Raw genomic sequence first — 13,578 nt, 5'->3', positions numbered from 1 at the left:
TGCAGGGAGACATCATGACTGACAGAGAGACGGGAGGATAGGTATAGTAGAGAGACAGACAGGGAAGTTGACAAATGCTCAACAAACTGAGAGACAGACAGGAGAGAAGAGAGACAGCTATGAGGCCTTAGGGAGGGAGGAGGAGAAGGTAGAGAGACAGGTAAGAGTGTATAGCGTCAGACCTGAGACTTACAGGGGAGTTGGGAGATAAAAGCATAGAGACAGGCAGGGAAATAGACAGGCAGAGATACAGGCAGACAGGCAAAGAGACAGACAGGTAGAGGCACAGGCAGGCAGAGATACAGGCAGACAGGTAGAGAGACAAACAAGCAGAGATACAAATCAAATCAATTTATTTGTAAAGCACATTTAAAAACAACCAAGGTTGACCAAAGTGCTGTACAGTTCAGTGAACAAAAATATTACAAAAAAAAACAAAAAACAAAAATGACACACACATTGAGACCACACTTAAGACCATCAGGGACATTTAAAGGCCTGGTAGATATACCGGCAGGCAGGTATAGAGAAAAAAAGGAAGGCAGAGAGACAGACAGACATGCAGAGAGACAGACAGACAGAAAGAAATGTTTTTTTCAACCTGTCAAACCTCCAGAGGGTTTTAACTTGGCTGTTTTCAGATCAGATATCTGATCACTGGAGACAGATCAAGAAGATCTGTAAATAACTAGCAGGTTGGACTGACTTGTCTGTCTGTCTGTGATGTTAGCTCATAAAATGAACATTGTGTGACATCAGCAGTCAGCTGTGATAGTTAACAGTCTGCGGTGGACAGATAATATAAAGCTACCACTGTTAGCTTGGCTTTGTGTGCTAGTTTGATGCTAACAGACCCTGCTAAACCTTATGTAGCTTAAAGAGAGACTTTTATTTTGTCGGGTACAGGTTGAATTTGGTATTATTTATGTCTCCGGGCTGTCCCTCTATTCAAATTGGACTAAAAAAAGAACTGACTATATGGAGGTCAAAGGTCACTGTGACACAACGCAATCATTAATATGCTAATTGTGACAATTTAACACAATTTCAGGTTGATATGTCGAGGAATGTGTTTTCTCCACGTAGCTCTGTGTATTCCACCACCCTGCTTGAAAAAAACATTTCAGTTGTTAGCCATTTTGTTTCCGGATGAGATAGTGATCGCTGCAAGTCAGTTCAGATGCACCTCAATGACCTTCAATTTGATTGGACATCCTGAAGGTTTTGAATTTTCCCTATTAATTAGTCTAATAACACTGGTGTGTCTATTGGGTCAGCTGGTTTGTGATTGACAGGAGGCGGGGCCTATGAAGGCGCGGCCTATGGAGGACCAGCGGTGTGTTTGTATATCTGGAGGTAAAACGAGGTCTCATCGTGAGTTTGTTTGGAGATGGATCAGCGTGTTCGTATTTATTCTGGGATCAGATCCACAACGTAGTGACCTGCTGCCCAGAGCAGAGAACCTGATACACACACACACACACACACACACACACACACACACACACACACACACACGCACACACATCGTCCCATAGGAGGTGTGTATTTCAGGTCGATTTCTGTTTGTTTCTGCTGATCAGCTGAGAAACACCCAAACATTGTCCGTCTCCTGTCTCACTGTATCTTCACTGATTCTGGATGTCTGACAGGAATCCACAACAAATACCGGTGTCTGCTCCTGCTCATACTGACCTGTCACTCTTTGAATTGAGTGAATTAAATATTCAAACTGTAGCAGTTTGAACTCAAACTTTACAGTCATTCTGGGTTACTTTGAACCTCCAACCTTCCCTGCTGTTGAAGAGCCTGCTGATGATCTCGGCACAAAGTTCAGCTGGGAAGACCCAAGCTGCCTTTTCGGTGCTAAAAGTTAAATTAGCATCTAGGCTGACATGTGTAGCCGATGACAGTTAACCGTTAACTGACGTACCTGCTTGGGTGTAACATAGGGGTTGAATAATACTTATCAATAAAATGTAAATTAAAAAAAATGTCGAATTTCGACTCCCCTCATCTGCGTGATGCCTTCAAATGCTCCACACTGAAAGGAGGTCCATGGTTTTCCCTCGTTGGCAGTCACTTTGCTCCTTGATGACTTTCTTTCTTCGCTTCCTTTTAGGGCTGGCCAATTTTTTAGATCTAGCATTTTTACTTTCCTACTGTTTTTGAAATGGCTGAACCGCAAAATCGAGATTTAAAAAACAGTTCTAGACTCCGCAGATTTGTTTTGCTTTAAGGGACTCAGTAGTAGCCGACTCTCTCACTTTCCAGAACGCGCTCAAAAGTCAGCCACATACAACCACATTCACCGCCCCGACAGACGGACCATAAAAATGTCCACCAACTCAAATGTCCTTTTACCAATTAACGAGAACATTTCCAAAAGTTTGCGATCTCCGTTTCCTGCTCCTTGGCGCTATCCTATCTATCTTCTCTCTTCCCTCTGCGTCTTCCCGCCCATCCTCCTTGAGCCCTGCCCCTCCCGGTTACCCGCCTGGTTACAGATACATGCAGTGAATCAATTTACACTTAGAATAAAGGCACAGTCTCTATTTTTCCACAGTTTACCTTACTGTTACAAACATTTACAATAATTTACTCAATTTGTCTTAATCTCTGAATTAAACCAAATTACTTTTAGTTTAGCTATTTTACGGATTTATTACTGCACTTATTTAGGAACTTGTTTATTTGAATCCCTGCTTTCTACACCCGGGCTTCATATTACTGTTTATATTTCATTTTACAACTTCTTTCAGGGGTGGCCTACAAGAGACATTTTTTTCAATTTGATTTAAAAAAAAATTTTCACATAGGCCTAGACTCGTAATCTCATTTATTTTGATTGTGTTAGTAAAGAAAATATGTATTTAAATTGTGCCTTGGTCTTTTTAGTTTGTTTAGAGAAAAACAGAAAAAAAATCAAAGTTTAAATCGAAAATTGTGCATTAGTTTGAAAAATAAAAAAGAGATTTTACTTTTAGGCCAAATCGCCCAGCCCTACTTCCATTAGTTTGTTGTTTCTTTTTCTTGGGACTGGAAGTTGAATGGTCTTCTTTCTCTGCCTTTTGATCCTCCATTGTGAGTCAGCAGTAATGAAATGTACCTTGTCAAACACTTTAGACTAGAGGGAGCCTGACTCAGCAGTTGGAAGTTACCGATTTCCCATTCCAAGTAAAACGCAGCATACTTTCGTGAGTAGCTCCACCTGGGCAGACCAACTGCTGCTGAGTGACGGAAAAAACATCAGTCATTGAGAATTTAGCGCGGTAATGTCGCAACAGACCTATTTCTGGGCCAAGCAGCAAGTACAAGCAAATTCATTAGTGGGTCACATGATCACCACCATTGTTTTAACTCACTCTTTGATAGCTAGGAACTTCAAAGACAATTAAATAGATACAGACTGCCACTTTAAGGCATTTGTTTAATTCTCAGAACCTTTCAACATGACCATAACAAAGAAAGTGCAGGTGACTATCAGCAGCATTATTATTAAGTTGAACAAATGAACAAACAAATACATGAATTAAAAAAAAACTGTCATGTTTAAATGCTACATTGGTGACCGAAAATGAGCCTAGCAGATGACTGGTCTCTACCACTCTAGAGAAGGACAAGATACTGAGCTAACTAGCTACCTAGCTTACCAGCCACACATCCATCTCCAGAACTGTGTCCTCTCTCTTCCTGGTGAAATATGACAACAGTTTACGGCACAACTGACATGTGTTGTCATCATAAAGTGTGTTCATACCAAACTAGTGGTCGACCGATATGGGTTTTTTATTGGCCGATGCAGATATATAGAGAGCAGGGCGGTCGATGGCCCATCTATAATGCTGATATCTTGTTTTTTCTGTTATCATGTTTCAAGCATGTGATAAATAAAGAACCTTGAACCTTGTTTGTTTTTTTGCATCTGATAAAATACAAATGAATTATAGGGGGCGGGACCCACTGACGCTACAGACCTATTACAGGTCTACTTAGTACCTACTACAGACTCGGGGTATGAGCGGAACTGGACCGGTCCTTTTATTACAAAAATGGCGTCCAGTCCGTAAGTAGCTCTTGTGGGCGCAGGCATTGGCCGATGCCGATCATTTGAAAATGCTCCCAGCCCTTAGTACCTTCTATTTCATACAGAGACCGAGCAAAGCTATGAGTACTAACCAGAGACCTATTCTATGTACAAACGACAAGGTGGGGGCTGTATTTATGCTTAGATGACATTTTTGTGAGTGTTTATGGAGCAGCTACAGCTTTAGCATAGCGTAGCTCTGATCGATCCGAACTCCATTCGGACAACAAGCATTTTAAAAGTTATTTGCTTATCGTTTTGCAGACAAACTTAGCAAACCACGACTTCAGTATGTCTTTACTTCAGCATCATTTTTTAGCTGTTTACTGCAGTTATATTACAAAAATCTTGTTTCATTTGGGGCGCGTACCAGGCGATATGTGGCTTGTTATTCACACTGAATACAGCTCATTGAGATTCACCGAGCAGCTCTGGGGGACAGGACACCATTTGATTAGCCGGTGTTTCTGGGACTTCACAAAATGTACAGAGCAGGAAAAGTGGTAATTTCAGCCATGATTGATGAAACATTGTCAGTGTCTACACAGAGTTAAGCCCCCTCCTCTCCACCATGTCCAGCCCGGGCGACGCAAATAAACACAACTGATCCTGCGGCCAAACTCTTAAAGTCCCAGATTGAAGCTGAAAAAAGTCCACCAGCAACGAGGCAGAAACAGTATCAGCCTGCCCTACCAAATCTATTTGATCAGCGATGAAAACATGGTGCCAAGTCACTGGAAACACAGAAGATAAACAGGAATTTAGCTGATCCATTAGCATTGAGAAACCATATTCTCTTTATGTTCACAGAGATCCCTGAGCTATCTGCAAAAAAAAGGTTGTCATATATGTACCATACAGTTGTTACCAGGTTTTTTTGCACTACGTCGGACAAACATTTGTTCTGATCTTTATTTTTTAAATTCTGTATTTTCCTGGGTATCAGTATTGAGTTTGAAATTCTAGTATCGTGACAACCTTAATAGGTCATATACCATATACCATCATATACCATCATTTACCATATACCATCATATACCGTCATATACCATATACCATCATATACCGTCATATACCATCATATACCATACCATCATTTACTGTCATATACAATCATATACCACCATATACCATCATATACCATATACCATCATATACCGTCATATACCATATACCATCATTTACTGTCATATACCATCATATACCACCATATACCATCATATACCGTCATATACCATATACCATCATATACCGTCATATACCATGTACCATCATTTACTGTCATATACCATCATATACCATATACCATCATATACCGCCATATACCATGTACCATCATTTACTGTCATATACCATCATATACCATCATATACCATATACCATCATATACCGTCATATACCATCATATACCGTCATATACTATAATATACCACCATATACCATCATATACCACCATATACCATCATATACTGTCATATACATAGGCTGTGACATTCATGCTAGCTGAGGACATCAGACATCAGAACAGTTAGCAACCAGGCTTCAAGACACTGGTCAAGACTTTGGACAAGCGGTACATGTTGTCATCACGCAAACACTTCAGCAGAGTTGCACTGCCTGCTTTAAATGGTAAATGTTGCGCTGCGCTGATGTTAAAAAGATGTCTCCACTGCCGAGTATTTTTAGTATAAGACGTTAAAGAGTAGTTTGGGTTTTGTTTTTGGCTGTTATTAGTGTTTTTTCCATGTTGCAAGTTTTGCAGGAGTGCTGTGCATGTAGATTGTGGTTATTTATTTGTATTTATTGTTTTTACATTGGTATTGCTATTATTCATTCATCACTGAAGCCAAGCCAAGTTTGTAGGAAGCAAGCTGCAGGGAGGACAGTCTGAGTGCATGTAGACTGGGTATTTATTTTTATTTATTGCTTTTTTATTGCTATTATTTTTAGTATCATTTATATATATTATGTATTATTATTATTTATTATTATTATTATTATTATTATTATTATTATTATTATTATTATTATTAATATTATTATTTTATACCGTTATATGCCATCATATACCATCATATACCATCATATACCATCATGTACCATCATATACCACCATATACGTACCTTGATGCCACACACTGGTGTTTTCAAGATGTTTGGGGTTTGGGGCCAGTAAAACACACACACCTACATGCATCAGCCTGTTTGTGCTGAGCTCAGCATCTTGTGCTGTTAATGTTCATACCACAGTGGAGGATGGGAGTGTGTGTGTGTGTGTGTGTGTGTGTTTTCGTGTGTGGGTGTGTGTGTGTGTGTGCCCCTCCCTGTTTTATTGCAAAAGCCCCTTTCACAGAGTATTCTGCCGTTATTCCGCCCCGTCGTCAGTCTAAACGCTCACGGAGGCGGAAAGGCCTAACAGAATTGAATGCCTCTGAGAAGGCAACAGAGGTCGTCACAGAGCCGCATCAGAGGCGAGACGAGTCTATACGGCGTTCTATCTAAACCCTCCGAGCACCCGAGGAGGAAAAGGCGTGACGTAGTGAAGACGTGTTACCAAGGCGACACGCTGCCGGCGGATTTAACAAGCTCAAAGCGTAGATCCGAAGCAGATAATAGGATGGTAGTTGCTCATACGATCCTGCCGTTATACGTATGTTTATGATGCAGCAACTTCACCTGCGGTTGAAGAGACTTGTAAATATGCAAGACGGGCAAAAGTTCACCTTTCGTAGTTGTTTTGATGCATTGAGCTAATCAGATTTACGACACTCATTGAATACGTCACATGGCCGATGAGTCCATAGACGAGGACCGCAGCCGCGCTGTGGGACGTCTCACTCGTTCTGCAAAGCCGGGGTGCTATCTAAGCGCTGCATACAAAGTTCTATCCAAACGCAACAGGTCACGCCATATTTTGACTCGCCTTTCGACCATTACAGCGGAATCATCTGTCTAAAAGAGGCTTATGTCTATTCTCCTTACTGGTTTCTCTGGCCTCCTTCGTTCCCAGCAGCTCTCATCTCTTCATAGTATCTAATTTTCTTTATTTAAAGGAAAACAACCTGTATATGATTCATAGTGACTTCATGTTTTTGAATCTGTGATTTATCATCTTGTGTGTTGACGGTGACCTCACCAAACAGCTGATCACATCAAGTCATGGCAACACTGTAGTGACAGCATATGACCAGTCTAACCAGCGCTGTATGGTTCCATTACATTACTCACAGTCTGTTGCTCACTTGTTCTAAAAAATACATAATAAAGTTAGTATAAGGAGTCCTAGAAATCTTAAATTAAGTCAAGTTAACCAGTAATATAATGTACAATGTTCAGCGTAAGAACTTCCATAATCTGGTTCAATGTCCCAAAGAGGCGTTCAGGAGCAGGTCATTTAAATACTCTTATGACCTAATACAGCCGGTCATGGCACCGCAACGGTGAAATGATAGTTGGAGGGAGGATCCTCCCACACAGACGGGCCGTCTCGTCTCTGACCATCGAGTTGAATCCCTGGGCAGACTCGGACCTCACCCATGAACAAGTGACTCTGGTTTTCCTTTTGTATCAAGTAGCAAAAAAGCTGTAGCGACTTCTGTCACCTCATCTGCACTATGATACAGGCAGGTGTCGTCACTGTAGAAAGTCCGTAGTCTTTTTTTTTTCTTTTAATATTTTCTTCACCTCACTGTATTCAACAGGCTTCTTTAGGATTGTAGGTTGGAGTTAATGGTGGCCCATGTAGAAGTAGGTGTTGTCAATCTTACGGCCTGCAGACCACGAATGCCCCAGTTTTATTCTGAAAATAACCAGATGTCTTTATTTTTCTTTCGGCATTTGACTTCCTGTCTCGCCATGCTTATTTCTGGCTCAACTGATGGGTTCTGCTGCAGCGTTTTTTTGGACGTGCTCTTCTGTCACTCTGTGTCACCCTCATATATTATATTGTTGAAATTGCACACATTTTTCTTAACATGTCAGGTTGTTAAAAATGTAAAAGATTGTTCCTTAAATGTGAACATTTTCTGAATGTAGTACTTTTTTGCACTAAAACAAAGGGGAACATATGAAGTTGTCGTTATTTATAGGTTTATAGGCCAGGATTTTACTGATCTGGCTCACTTAAATAAAATAAAAATAACATTTGGCTGTATGTGGCCCCTGAACTAAAATATAAAAAGATAAAATGAGTTTGACACCCCTGTTGTAGAGGAAGCTTTACAGATCACTCGATTTTTGCTCTGTAGCTCTCTAACTTGGCAGTGATGGTTATCTAAAATGTTTTTAGGGTTATTTTACTAAATCGTCGGGGGGCAGAAACCAAGCTGCCATCGTAAGTCATCAGGAAGTCCTGCGTTTCCCGTTTCAAACAATCACAAGCTGATTTAAATCACAACGTCGATCAGAGAACAGGGGCCCGTTTCACAAAGCAGGTTCAACAAACTCTGAACCTAACACTGAACTCTGAGTTGACCAACCCTGAGATGGGCAACTCTGAGTTTTCGGTTTCAGAACAGCGGTTTTTAATTAGTTCAGTCAACTCTGAGTATGTAAACTCTGAGTTACGCGCGTGCCTGCCGACTCTACAAAGCCATCATCAATGGAGCTCCGATACTACCATTCACCATGGCAACCGGGAGAGCGTTATTAGATATTACCGAGTGTTTATGTAGAAAACGAGCTCATCCTGAGAAAGCGGAGCACCGTAACTGCAGCAAAGTAGCGATAGTTGGCGTGGCAGACAATTACTGCCCGATCTAATGTGTATAACTGAATGAAACAGTCGATTGATCTAAAGGTTATAACTGTTCATTTTCAGCTTTCAAGAGCGACACTGTGGTGTAATGGTTAGCAATGCTGCCTATGGTGCAGGCGACAGCGGTTCAATTCCCGTAGTTCACAAAGTAGCGCAATGAATAAGTCATCATTTTCATTAAGTGTAATCCCCCCAGGCACAGAAAGAAAGTGGCTTCAGTTGAAAATTAAGCATAAGAATATTGCGCAAATACTTTGACTAAAGCATATGATTTTAATCATATTTCACATATTAAACAGTAAATATAAGCAGGTATTTCAACACAGGAATGTACTTAAACATTTCATAAATCTCCCGTTCGCAAAAAAGCTAGCTCCGCAAAGAATCTGGTTGCGGATTATGTCCGCAATATGAAATGTTGAAAATGTCGGAGAATATTGTTTGGATAATATCTAATGTGATTGGAAGGAAAGGTAATCAAAATCCTCTCCCGACGCAAAGCTGCTGGAATCACTTTTATTTCCATATCGATTAGGTTGACGATGAAAGGACGGCACATTTTTTCAGAGTTGGTTCAGATTCCGGAAAAAGGCGGAGACATCTAGGGAGAAACTCAGGGTTTGTTGAAGCAAACCTGCTAGCGAGCAGGTTAGGTTCACGGAGTATGTTACCCGGGTAACTGACTCAGATTTATGCTGAACTGGCTTTGTGAAACCGAAAAACCAGAGTTTCCCTCATCTCAGGGTTAACTAACTCAAGGTTTTTACTAAACCTGCTTTGTGAAACGGACCCCAGAACAGCAGCTTGATAAGCTCCTCATTGTTCGGATTCATGATCCGTTTGTTTGTGTTTCTAAAGTTTAATAGGGGATATGGGGGATATGTGATGCACTGGGATCTGCTGGATCAGCAGGATATCACTCAACACAATCGATGCGTAAGTGTTAGCGTGACGCTAATGGACGCAGCGATGGATGATGATGTTTTCATCCTCCAATAGTGTTGACGAAAAGGACCGGCTGCAAAAAGCACGGCATGTTCCTTTAAGGGCGTTGCCATAGAGATGGCGAGAAGAGCTGAGAGAGGAGGAGGAGAGAATAAGGGAGGAGGCGAGCGAGCGAGCATCACCTTAAAGTGTATCGTCATGCAGGGACGGAGAGGGAGGGAGAGAGAGAGAGAGAGTCAGCACACGTCTCAATTATTTATGAGGTTCTTCTGCAACAAACACAGACACACACACACACACACACGCACACACCCTAATGTAATGCGGCTATGTGGCTGAAGCAGATGAACAGGAAGGATGTCTGAGTGCTGCAGCGCTGCATTCAATCTCCCATAAGCCCTGGCTTCACCTAAAGACACACACACGGTAACCAACCACTTACTACACTTTACCTCGCGAAAGTAAGAGTCCTGATCTTAAGCCTCTACCTATTTGTTCTTTACATGAAACAAATTTAATAATGTGCAGACTGGAGAAGCCACGGCGAGGACTTCCTCCCCGAGTTCAAATGTTACCCATCATGATATTCATCAAGATATGTGTCCATGACGCTCAGCATCTGAAGCATTTTAAATCTGAAACAACACATGGTTTGCGTGGTTGACTCCGCCGTCGGTGTGTGAATGTGTGCGTGAATGGGTGAATGTCAGTCATTACTGTAAAGCGCTTTGGAGAAAACCGCTATATAAATGAGGCCATTTACCATTTAATGTCATTGCTGTGTAATCGGTGGCTGAGGGACCTTTCGAGTACAAGAGAGCTAGTTGATGTTAGCATAGCTACAACGGTCACTATGGCAACAGTACACATAAAAATGGTCGCTGCTCTGACCATCCTGCTAGGTTGATTTGAATGGGAATGTCCCCTGCAATTTTATTTCTATGTTAGCTGTTGGCTACCTGCTAGCAGCACTGACCTGCTCGGCTCAATGACGGTAGCTAACAGCTAACCTTAACAGAAGTTACTTCATGATGTGTTCAAGCTCTATTCAGTAAAAATTTGTATTGGGTCAAGGTCAATTATAACGCTATCATTGTATGTTAAAGAGTTTTTGTTGAGAGATGTGAATAAATCCAGAAGATGTTTTCACACAATATCAAATAATTATTGGAGATTAATTATGACTGTTGAACATCTTCTCTAACAATCTTTCTACCTCTGTATTGAATTGGTATCTTCTAAATCTAAATCATGGAATTTCCATCCATCCATCCATCCATTTTCTTCCGCTTATCCGGGACCGGGTCGCGGGGGCAGCTGCCTGAGCAGGGACGCCCAGACTTCCCTCTCCCCAGACACTTCCCCCTGCTCCTCCGGGAGGACCCCAAGGCGTTCCCAGGCCAGCCGGGTGACATAGTCACTCCAGCGTGTCCTGGGTCTTCCTCGGGGTCTCCTCCCGGTGGGGCATGCCTGGAACACCTCCCGAGGGAGGCGTCCAGGGGGCATCCGATGCAGATGCCCGAGCCACCTCAACTGGCTCCTCTCGATGTGGAGGAGCAGCACCTCTACTCCGAGCTCCTCCCGTGTGACGGAGCTCCTCACCCTATCTCTAAGGGAGCGCCCCGCCACCCTGCGGAGGAAGCTCATTTCGGCCGCTTGTATCCGGGATCTTGTTCTTTCGGTCATGACCCAGAGTTCATGAATCATGGAATTTCACTGCTACTAAATTTCTGGTATCTAGCATCCCTTAGTATGCCCGAACACCATGTAACCATGGTAACACCAATTAACGTGGCACACCATGTCGACATGTCTTACTTCCTGTCTGTCTCATTGGTTCCTACTGAATATGTAAATCTTTGAAAACACAAATATACATACTTTGATCATTAATCTACCAAATGAGGAAATAGTGACTTTGTTGGGACTACTTTCCACTGTGGATGAATATTTGCAGTATTTTCTTCAAATAGTTCAGTCTAGCAAAATAGCAATATAGCATATTATGGATTGAGTTTTCAAAATCTGTTTCAAACCTTCCAAACGAATCGTAATTTGATATTAAAGCTATGGTCTACGATTTGGAATAAAAAAAAATCCATTCAGTCTATCAGCCGTAGGCCTGCCTAGAAATTGACCAATGGGAGCCTTCCAATTGCTCCATCCAATACCCTCGTCTCCCCTGCTCCTTGTCATCGTCGAATCATGGAACACTGAGGGGAGGGGTTTGGTTGAAGTGGGGGGGGGATGCTTTTTTCAAATCTGTCTCGGAGGCTCAACTGATTTTCAGAATGTAGACCATAGCTTTAAGTTTCAGTGTTATTATTAATTCACTAACATCACTTAGACGTTTTCCATTATTTATACCTAATGAAAAATGTATATTGTTTCTATGCTTTACTACCTCATCTTTGACTCATATTCAATATTATATTTTACTATAAATAATAAATTATTAATGTTTTCTGGAAAACGTGCATCAGAGTTGTGGGTGTTTTTACATCCCTGAGTAGCGTCTGCAGGTGTCGAAGGTCAAGCAGAAGGTCGAGCAGTACCATCTAAACACCGGGTTAAAATAAAAGACAAATTACTGTATGCACCGTAATACTCGATCATCATTTTTATTCATTTTACTTTTACTATTATCACAACATTATTAATGCTCATCTCACTGACTGAACCTTTTTTTAACTTCCGATCTGATATTATATGCTGACAGAAGATTTGTTCTCATCATTTATAGGTAAATAGTATAAAAAGTCCAATGTAACTTATTAAAATGTCTTGTTTTGATTCAAACATATTCATGATGAAATGAAAAAGGCTGAAGATCATCATGTTCTCTTTAAACAATGACTTTAATGATTATCGGGGTTAACTTTCAGTTTATTGATTAATGAACAAGTTTCAACTGTTTCTGCTGTAAAACCTTTCTTTATGAGCATCAGTAAAGACTGTAGACAAGAAAAATCACATTGTCTCAGTTGAACTTTGAAGTTGGGTAGTCAACATGGCTGACCTGATTTTTTTGGTTAATTTAAGTTGCTCTGATTGAAACTTCTACACAGCACTTCTCAAACCCCAGTCACAATGTGTTTTACATGGTTGAACCATGAGTGAAGCATTTGAGGAGGCAATGAGGCAAAATTCTGAAAAAATAAAAATTATACAAAAATCAAATCTGACTATTAAAATAATACAAAAATAACAGATAAGACATGCTGGAAGTGAAGGCAGTGCTCGTTATAATGGATAATAAATATGTATTTAATGACTGATACTGCAGCCTCAAATCTTCAGACAGGAAGTTTAAAATATCATAAACAGATGATTATTTGATCTGACGATAGAACCAGTTGATGTTCATAAACAGGGACACTGCTGACACAAAGACGAAGTCTTCGTTGAGACATGAGGAGACACATGGAGCTTTTGGTCCATCCCTGTCTGCCCCCTGCTGGTTTCACTGAGAACACAAACACCTCATGGTGTCTGAAACAAAGAGGCTCAACAGTAAGGTCACACATGATGTTTCATCCAATTTCATTGTTATTATTTTCTTAATTTATAGTGTAGAATGATCTACAGGGTTTGGTTTGAATGTCTCGTTCCAGCTGTCTCATTTGACAGACACAACCAAGGTCACGTCTGTACACCCAGAACATCTCAAACATTAACTTGTAAAAGTGGTTGCCAGGCAACTACAAATATGTGTTGGCCGTTTTAAGTCACCATGTATTTAGAGTAATGAAGAGTCTTTGCAGTCCTACGTCAGCTAAATGATGAACAT

General features: G+C 41.0%; 1 protein-coding gene and 1 long non-coding RNA gene across 2 annotated transcripts in view; both read left to right on the top strand.

Annotated features, from left to right (window-relative positions):
- The window catches only part of LOC311020128 (fibroblast growth factor 12-like), a 63,358-nt gene that overhangs the window by 1,454 nt on the left and 48,326 nt on the right, over nt 1–13,578 (top strand). The gene's annotated exons all lie outside the window — the stretch shown is intronic.
- LOC311019960 lies at nt 8,670–9,007 on the top strand. Its single transcript, XR_014597848.1, has 2 exons — nt 8,670–8,885; nt 8,917–9,007. It is a non-coding gene; the product is annotated as an uncharacterized lncRNA (long non-coding RNA).

Source organism: Eutrigla gurnardus (assembly GCF_963514095.1).
Source record: "Eutrigla gurnardus genome assembly, chromosome: 10".
NCBI lineage: Eukaryota > Metazoa > Chordata > Actinopteri > Perciformes > Triglidae > Eutrigla > Eutrigla gurnardus.
This window is presented reverse-complemented; position numbering and strand designations above follow the sequence as displayed.